The following is a 7,449-nucleotide window of genomic DNA, read 5'->3' as shown; positions in this document are numbered from 1 at the left end:
AGAGAGAGAGAAATGTATACACATTTTAAGAAAGGAAAAAACTGTATTAAAATTGTAATATTCAATATATACCAATAAAAAAAGATGAATACAAGTCACATGTACACATTTTTTGGCACCCCTGGTATACATGAAGAAGAAGGATGACAGGATCACTATGTGAATTGCTGGACTAGATTGAAAGAAGTAACAGTGGGTTTTTGTTTGTTTTTACTTTATGTTGTATTATTCTCGCTAGCACTACCTTTGGAGTCAGACAAGTCCAAGCACAAACACCAGTCTGCCACATACTAGCAAGTTTTCACCTCGCAGTCTCTTCATCCACACAATGGAATTAATAACCCTTCTACCTTGGCAAGTTTTTGTAAGAATTGAATGAGAAATTACACATAAAGCGATTGGCATAGTGTCTGACACATAGTATGTGGTTTCGTAAAACCATCTTCATGTTTCTCACTACATTCAGGTGAAACTAACAATGAACAGAGTTGCCAGAAAACACATCCAAAGTTACTGGATCGTAAAGGGAAGAGAAAACCATACCTCACAGAAAATCTCCTCTGTCTTCTAAGCCTTTGGTAATCAAATGTAACTAAATGTCCAAAAGAACAATCTGGTTCTAAGGGCTGCAACACGTGACTGTGCAAATTGAACTAAGTACATATGAAGCAGTCGCCACTCGTGTTGGAGTTACCGCCGTATTGTATATTCGCCACAGTTATGAGGTGGGTGGCAGTCAACTGTTTAGAGCAAGACGTAACTTTTTTCTGATTTGTACTAGTGTCAGCGCTGCCTTTACCAAAATCTCCAGGAACAACCCCCAGGCGTCTGTACAGCTGAATAAGCATCTTGCCTCGTCTCCCTTTCTCTCATGGCTCCTCGTCTGTCTTCAGAGACACAGGAAAAATTGTTTCTAAACCTCTTATTAGTCAAGTATCCATCTATTTTGTTTTCATAAATTAAGGCAAATTGAACTATTTCACCTCTCCAACTCACCTCACTTGCTCCCACTCAGTTCTTAAAAAACACTCCTTAACCATAGTTGACTATGGGATCAATCTCAACAAGTAATACCCACCACGACTAAGATGTGGACGATTTCCCAAAACTTGCCTCTAGAATGGAGCCAAAAGATCTATAATCACATCAATTATCGCATGCAATTGGATGGTAGAAGACTCAGGGACCCAGCAATACCAAAATTCTGCCCTCTGGCACAGAAATAGTTCCCTGGATGAAGCCCATACTCTTAAAAATAAGACAACAAGCTCAAAGTAGAGTTATTGGGTTGTCGGAAAAGTCATGACATATTGTTTTCTATGTTTTTCATTGAAAAAATGGGTCATGGCTTTCCCGACAACCCAATATTTATGTCACTCCACCAAACTGAAACTTCATGACAGTTCCAGCTCTCCCAGAAATGGAATCTTTATCTTGTCAATCAGGAATCACAGGATCAGTACTAGTTAGTTCATTTCCCTCACAGAAACGTGCCAGCCCCTAAAGGAAGGGAACTTGGTGCTAACCACCCTGCGTACTGGCCTCCTATAACTTCCTTGTCCTGGTTCCCTCCTGCCTATAAACGTCATTCACTCTGTACCATTCCACAGAGCTTGTTTCTATCTGCTAGAGTGGATGCTGCCCAATTCAAATCCATTTTTGGTCAAATAAACTACTGCAATTTCTAACATGCCTCAGTTTATCTTTTAACAATGTAATCCAGCCTAATATTTTATGCTTTTGCACCAAATCACCATTAAGAACTCTAGTAAGCTGGACAATACAAGTGCCATTTTGCTGGGGAGTCAACCAACAGTTTGTGGTGTCCGGCATAGCTCGTGCTTTTCACATACTCAAAGTCTCACCACAGCCTTGTGAGGTACACATTATTAGTATTTTCCCACTGATGCAATAGTATCTCAGAGAAGTAAAACATCTTGCTTAAGATCACCAGCACATACATTGTAGAGCCAGGATCCCAAACCATTTCCCTAGGATCCTTCTTTCTTTTATTTTTATTTTTTCCAGATTAGGGCACCCTTGGGATTTGAAGACTCATCACGGCCTGAATGGGTGGGTCACAGACGTCCCACTTCTTCCCCACAGTCCACGCCACCTGGCGCCACCTGGCCCTGTGACCCATTGCCAGGTGGAAAGGCCACCTCATTCCATAACAATCAGAGCCTGGAATGAAAGCAGTGAAGTAAGCAGCTGCCCTTTCCTGTGTTCTGTTTTCATTGCAATCGCTGCTGAGATAATCAGATGTTTGCTCCAAGTGATAATTTCTTATTTGTTTACCCTGGCCATTTGATGCCCAAGCGAGGCTGTGGCTGGCAAGATGAGAATTCAGCAGGGTAGCTGGTGACATCTGAGAGTGGGGAGGCAAAATTGGCACCGAGAGGCGTACTCACAGCCAGCAATGAGCAGCAGGTAAGGTTCGGATTTTTCTAATATTCAAGAGGAGAAGCAAAGCCTGGATCACAGGCATTTGCTGTAAAAATTTGAATTCTATTATCAAGACGAGAAAAACCACCGATTGGAGGTTCAGATAACTTGAGGGCGCCTCTTGGAGTCCCTCACCCTCTCTTGGTCTTTTCTCCCTCATCTGTAAAATGCAAGGCTAATAAATAATTATGCTGTGATTATCAAAGTATGAAATGTATTTATTTGTTTAAAAATAGACATTTATTGAGTGTTTTTATGTTTCAGAGGCTGGGCTGATTGCAGCAGACACAATGGAAAATAAGGCAAATGTAGCAGCTACTCCCATAAATGTCACAGTTTTGTGAATATCACAGGTAATGAACACTGATTATTTTGTTATTATAAATGATAGTACAGAATACTATTTATTAAAATTCTCCTTGAAACTCTCTCTTCTCTTGGCTTCTAGAATGTCATGATCTTTTCATTTCTCCCCCTAAGTTATTGACCTCTTCATTATTTGCAAACACAAAAGACCTTTACAATGACCTGAAAAGTTCTAAGATCTGGCTCCCATTAGCTTTCATCTTACCTCTTATTGTTCTCTTTTTCACTGACTCTGATCACATGATCAGAGGCTGCTAAACCTTCTCCCCTACCTTGAGTTCAATGTGCTTGCTTGTCCTCAGCTAGAAATGCTCTTTCTTACCTTAGGAATCTGCATGGAACTATCTTTGTCCTTCCTCATACCTCTGCTCCAATTTCACTTTTTCAGCATGTCCCATCCCAGTCATACTATTTAAAAACACAACCCTCTTCCCACAATCGCCACCCATCCCTTGCACTATTTTCCCCCAAGTCAGTTAACACCACCTGGCATATTTTACTTAAAATAATAAATAATATGGTAAACTAATAACTATAAATGCATGCTCAATGAGGAGAGGGGTCTTCACTTGTTGCCATTTGCTGCTGTATCTAAAAATAATGGTAGAGGGCTTGGCACATTATAGATATTTGCTAAATACTTATCAAATGCAGATATGGACGAATGAATAGAACATTTAACAGGAAGACCAAAACTTGTCTGGGATTTTTCCCTGATTCCTAAGTTTTGTTTTTTATTTTTTAGATGTGAAAAGGTTATATATAGCTTTTATAATGTTTTAATAACCTCAATTATTTATAAATAATTATTTATAATGATTATTACTATTAATGGAGTTAGTAGGCTGTTGTAGTATCTGTTGTAAGTAAGCAAATTGAATCAATTTCATGCTGACTGCACCTCCTTTTCTCCAGTCATGGTATCAATCATTCAGTGTGATAAAATGAATTTCCTTCACTGGAGAAAATACCTTCCTCTCCTATGTGCATTATGCGCAACCAAATGGGGCTCTTAAACACATTTGACAATACAACTAAACTATGTTGTGTCCTAACAGGCATCATAAAAGCTAAGGGAAGTTTATTAACATTTGCATATAGTGTGGATTTTCCCATGTACATTTTGAAAAAGATGTGTTATGCATTTGATCAGACTCAGAAAAGCCACGCAACAGAGGTTAATCTTGTTTTGCATCCATCTCATTCATTCCAAGGGCACTTCCAAAACACATTACCTATATTTAATAAGCTGCATGGTGCCCTTGTGAACTGGGCACTGATCTCAACATTATTGCATAAGGAAAGATAGTGGTTTGCTATGAAGACAAAATGGCCAGGTTAGGAATAACACGGAGGTCCAAATTTGTCCTAGATGCATTCTTTTATACCTCCTGGCAATTCTGCTTTCATTTTCAAAACTGCACCAATCAGTTGAAGGGATGATGGGTTACCCTGTGTGATACTTATGTGTGTCTCACTATTAAGGCTTTTAAAATTGGCCTGGGACACCAATCTGGTATGCTTGCCCAGTCCAGAAATAATATGACCTGGTATATGGACATCTGTAATGGGGGAAAGGTGAATAGATTGCAGCTCAGTTCTGTATTGCAGACAAAAATCTGCTGAACCCATTTATAACTTCCTCAGTCTACAACTCAGGCATCCCAAAAAGGAAAAAATTAAATAAATATAAATCAAAGGCTCAGTTAAACATTAATATTAAGTAGGACCATCACTTGGAATACAAGCCCTTTTATCATAATTAAGTACCATATTTGTAGTGAAAGGGGATGGAACACCATTTTGGAATAACATTTTTACTCAAAATAATGTGTTAGAACAGTATTTCAGAAAATTATTTTGACAAGTATCGTTCATTTTTAGTTTCCATACAACATACAGTGGTCCGAAAGGGACCTACCCGGAGCAGGTGCTAACTCCAAAGAAAAAAGCAGGAATGAGTGTTAGAGTAAGAACACGGCCAAGGATGGAATTTCTTGGAGAATACAGCTCTGCTAATTTTTATAAGTGTATACAGTCATCCCTCATTATTCACAGAGGATTGGTTTCAGGATCCCTGTGGATATCAAAATGCTTCGATGCTCAAATTCCTTATGTTGGGTTGTCGGAAAAGTCATGACGCACATTTACAACGAAAAACAAAAAAAATACATCATGACTTTTCTGACAACCCAATATAAAATGGCATAGTATTTGCATAGAACATATATTTGCATACAAGCCACTACAAGACACACCTACACATCGCTTCATTCACGTGAATTCAGTAGAGTGCTCACGACACAGCAAATTCAAGTTTGGTTTTTGGAATTTCCCGGGATTTTTTTTTTCAAAAACTATTTTCAACCTGTGATTGGTTGAATCTGCAGATTTGAAATCTGCAGATATGGAGGGCCAACTCTGCGTGTGTGTGCGTGTAGTTTTTCATTATGTCAGTTTATGTGATTTAAGCCTTCACTAACAATATTAAATGTTACTCATTAAAAAGTTAGCTTAGATTTTTAAAGTATTTTAAAGCTCTAGCCTACTAAACAAATTATGATGGCTAACATTCAAGGAAAAAAAATAGCTTTGTGGAGGAATATTCCAGTGCATTTTTTTTTTAAACCTAAAGACAACTTGGAATGTATTTAAGTAATCATTGAACTAGACCTGCTGGATTAGATGTAGCAATCAACCTCCCGGTAATTCAACTCTGATAATTTACTATCATCATTACTCTTGGACCTACTGTGACCTCAGGTTTTTGGAGTAATGCTGAAGAGCTCCTTGTCCTCAGCATCTGTAGAGTGGGAGAACAAAGAGGGTGGACACATCCACCACTTCAAATGCCTACAGAAGAGGTGCCTTCATCTCTACGGGGAAATGGGCGGCCTCAAGCCCCTACGTCATCATCACCTTTGGAGCTACTCCCTGCCTCAACTGGTCCACGCAAGTCACCTAGAGTCTGATGTTATTCCTCAAATACAACAAGTACATTCCTGCTTCAGGATCTTTCTGTTACTAACTCCAGCCGTCCTTTAAGTTTGCTGATGAGCCATCTTATTAAGAAAAGGCACCCTGACCATCATCACCACCAACCCCTAGCCCTCCCTTTCCCCTTCCATTGTTTTATAAGTCTCTATAGTACTTGCACCCATCTGACATATGACATATGACCTTTGCTATTTTCTAACTGGCCATTGTACCCCAATATAATGGTAGGCATCACAAAGTTAGGGGAGTTGTCTATTTTGTTTACTGTTATATGCACAGAGCCTCCAATGGTGTTGAGCGCACAGTAGGCCCTTTCTAATATCTGTTGAATAAAATGATGCATATAAATAAATAAACCAGTGACATAAGTCCAGGTGATGATATGTGCTCTGAAGAAAACAAAAGAGCAGTGATGTGAAAAACAGTTGGGCATTACTTAGACGCGGCATGAAAGAAAGGCCTTTTGGAGCATTTGAGAGGAGGCCTGGCATGATGACAAGGAGCCAGCCTTGGGAAGGAGTGAGAACAGAACATTCCCGACGGGAGGAAGAGAGTGTGTTGAAAGCCTAAGTGGGGAGGTGTAAGCTCGGCACGTTTGAGGGGCAGAAAGACGTCCAGGGTGGTTTATGTGTAGAGAATAGGACGGAAGAGAAGAGGGGTGGAGGGAGAGACAGGTCAGGCAGTGCGGGATGCTGGGAGCCAGGATAAGGAGAGGAGCTTGATTCTCAGTGTGCTGGGGAGGTTCTATTTACAGACACATAGGCAAAATCATGGACTTGTATAATATGACAGTAACAGAGATTAAAAAAAACGAAACGTCCCCCCTCCCTTGTCATTTTAAAATGAAACTGCCTTTCAAACTCAGGCCTAATCAAGCAAAGCAATTTTATCAGGCTTCACATTTTGAGTTTTTAAGAATTATATTTACTTAAGCAGACATACTATTATGATACTGAGTGAGCTTCTTCAAACCACATGACCTGGGGCCAGCCGAGTGGCGCATTGGTTAAGAGCTGGCTTGGGACGCCAGAGGGCCCCGGTTCGGATCCCACATATGAGGGCCAGTGACACTGCCCTCTACAGCTAAGATGCTGAACAACAGTTCAACCTGGAGCTGGGATGCCATGAGTTGCCAGGGACGGCGTAGGCTGCAGCCCCTGTGGCAGTGGGTTGCCATGGGCTACCGTATGTAGCCAGCAGCCAGCGTGAGTGACCAGCAGCCGCCGAGAGCGGCCGTCCAGAAGCTGGCGACTGATCTGCCTCGCCCAGGAAGAGAGCAATGATGGTGCCAGCTTGGGCCAGTGAAGCAACGTCCTCCACACTAGACTGAAGAACAAAACGACAGCAACTTGTCTGTTCCCCTTCCCCCAATTCCCCAGCACTGTTCCCATCCCCCTAATTCCCCCGATAAAAAAAATCTACAAAACAAAACAAAAAACCACATGACCTGCCATTTCACAGGCATACTCAGAAGAGCGTTGCCTATCAATCCCACTCAAAGAGCAGTGTCTTTCAGTTTCTGTTATACTTAGAGATTTGGGTCAGCTTCCTTTACGTAACTGAAAAAGTTGAACAACACACCCTTGATGTCCATCCTATCCACTGCTCTCCAGGTAGAGGCTGTTTTTTTATTATTATTTT

The 7,449-nt window shown here is 40.7% G+C and overlaps 1 long non-coding RNA gene across 1 annotated transcript; it reads left to right on the top strand.

Moving 5' to 3' along the window:
- The first annotated feature begins 2,199 nt into the window (after positions 1-2,199).
- Positions 2,200-6,690, top strand: LOC109385718 (uncharacterized). The gene is made up of 3 exons (XR_002124676.1): positions 2,200-2,430; positions 2,710-2,798; positions 5,575-6,690. It is a non-coding gene; the product is annotated as an uncharacterized LOC109385718 (long non-coding RNA).
- The last annotated feature ends 759 nt before the right edge of the window (positions 6,691-7,449 follow it).

Source organism: Hipposideros armiger, unplaced genomic scaffold (genome assembly GCF_001890085.2).
Source record: "Hipposideros armiger isolate ML-2016 unplaced genomic scaffold, ASM189008v1 scaffold_123, whole genome shotgun sequence".
Lineage (NCBI taxonomy): Eukaryota > Metazoa > Chordata > Mammalia > Chiroptera > Hipposideridae > Hipposideros > Hipposideros armiger.
The sequence above is the reverse complement of the archived record's forward strand: the minus strand, read 5'-3'. Positions and strand labels throughout refer to the sequence as shown.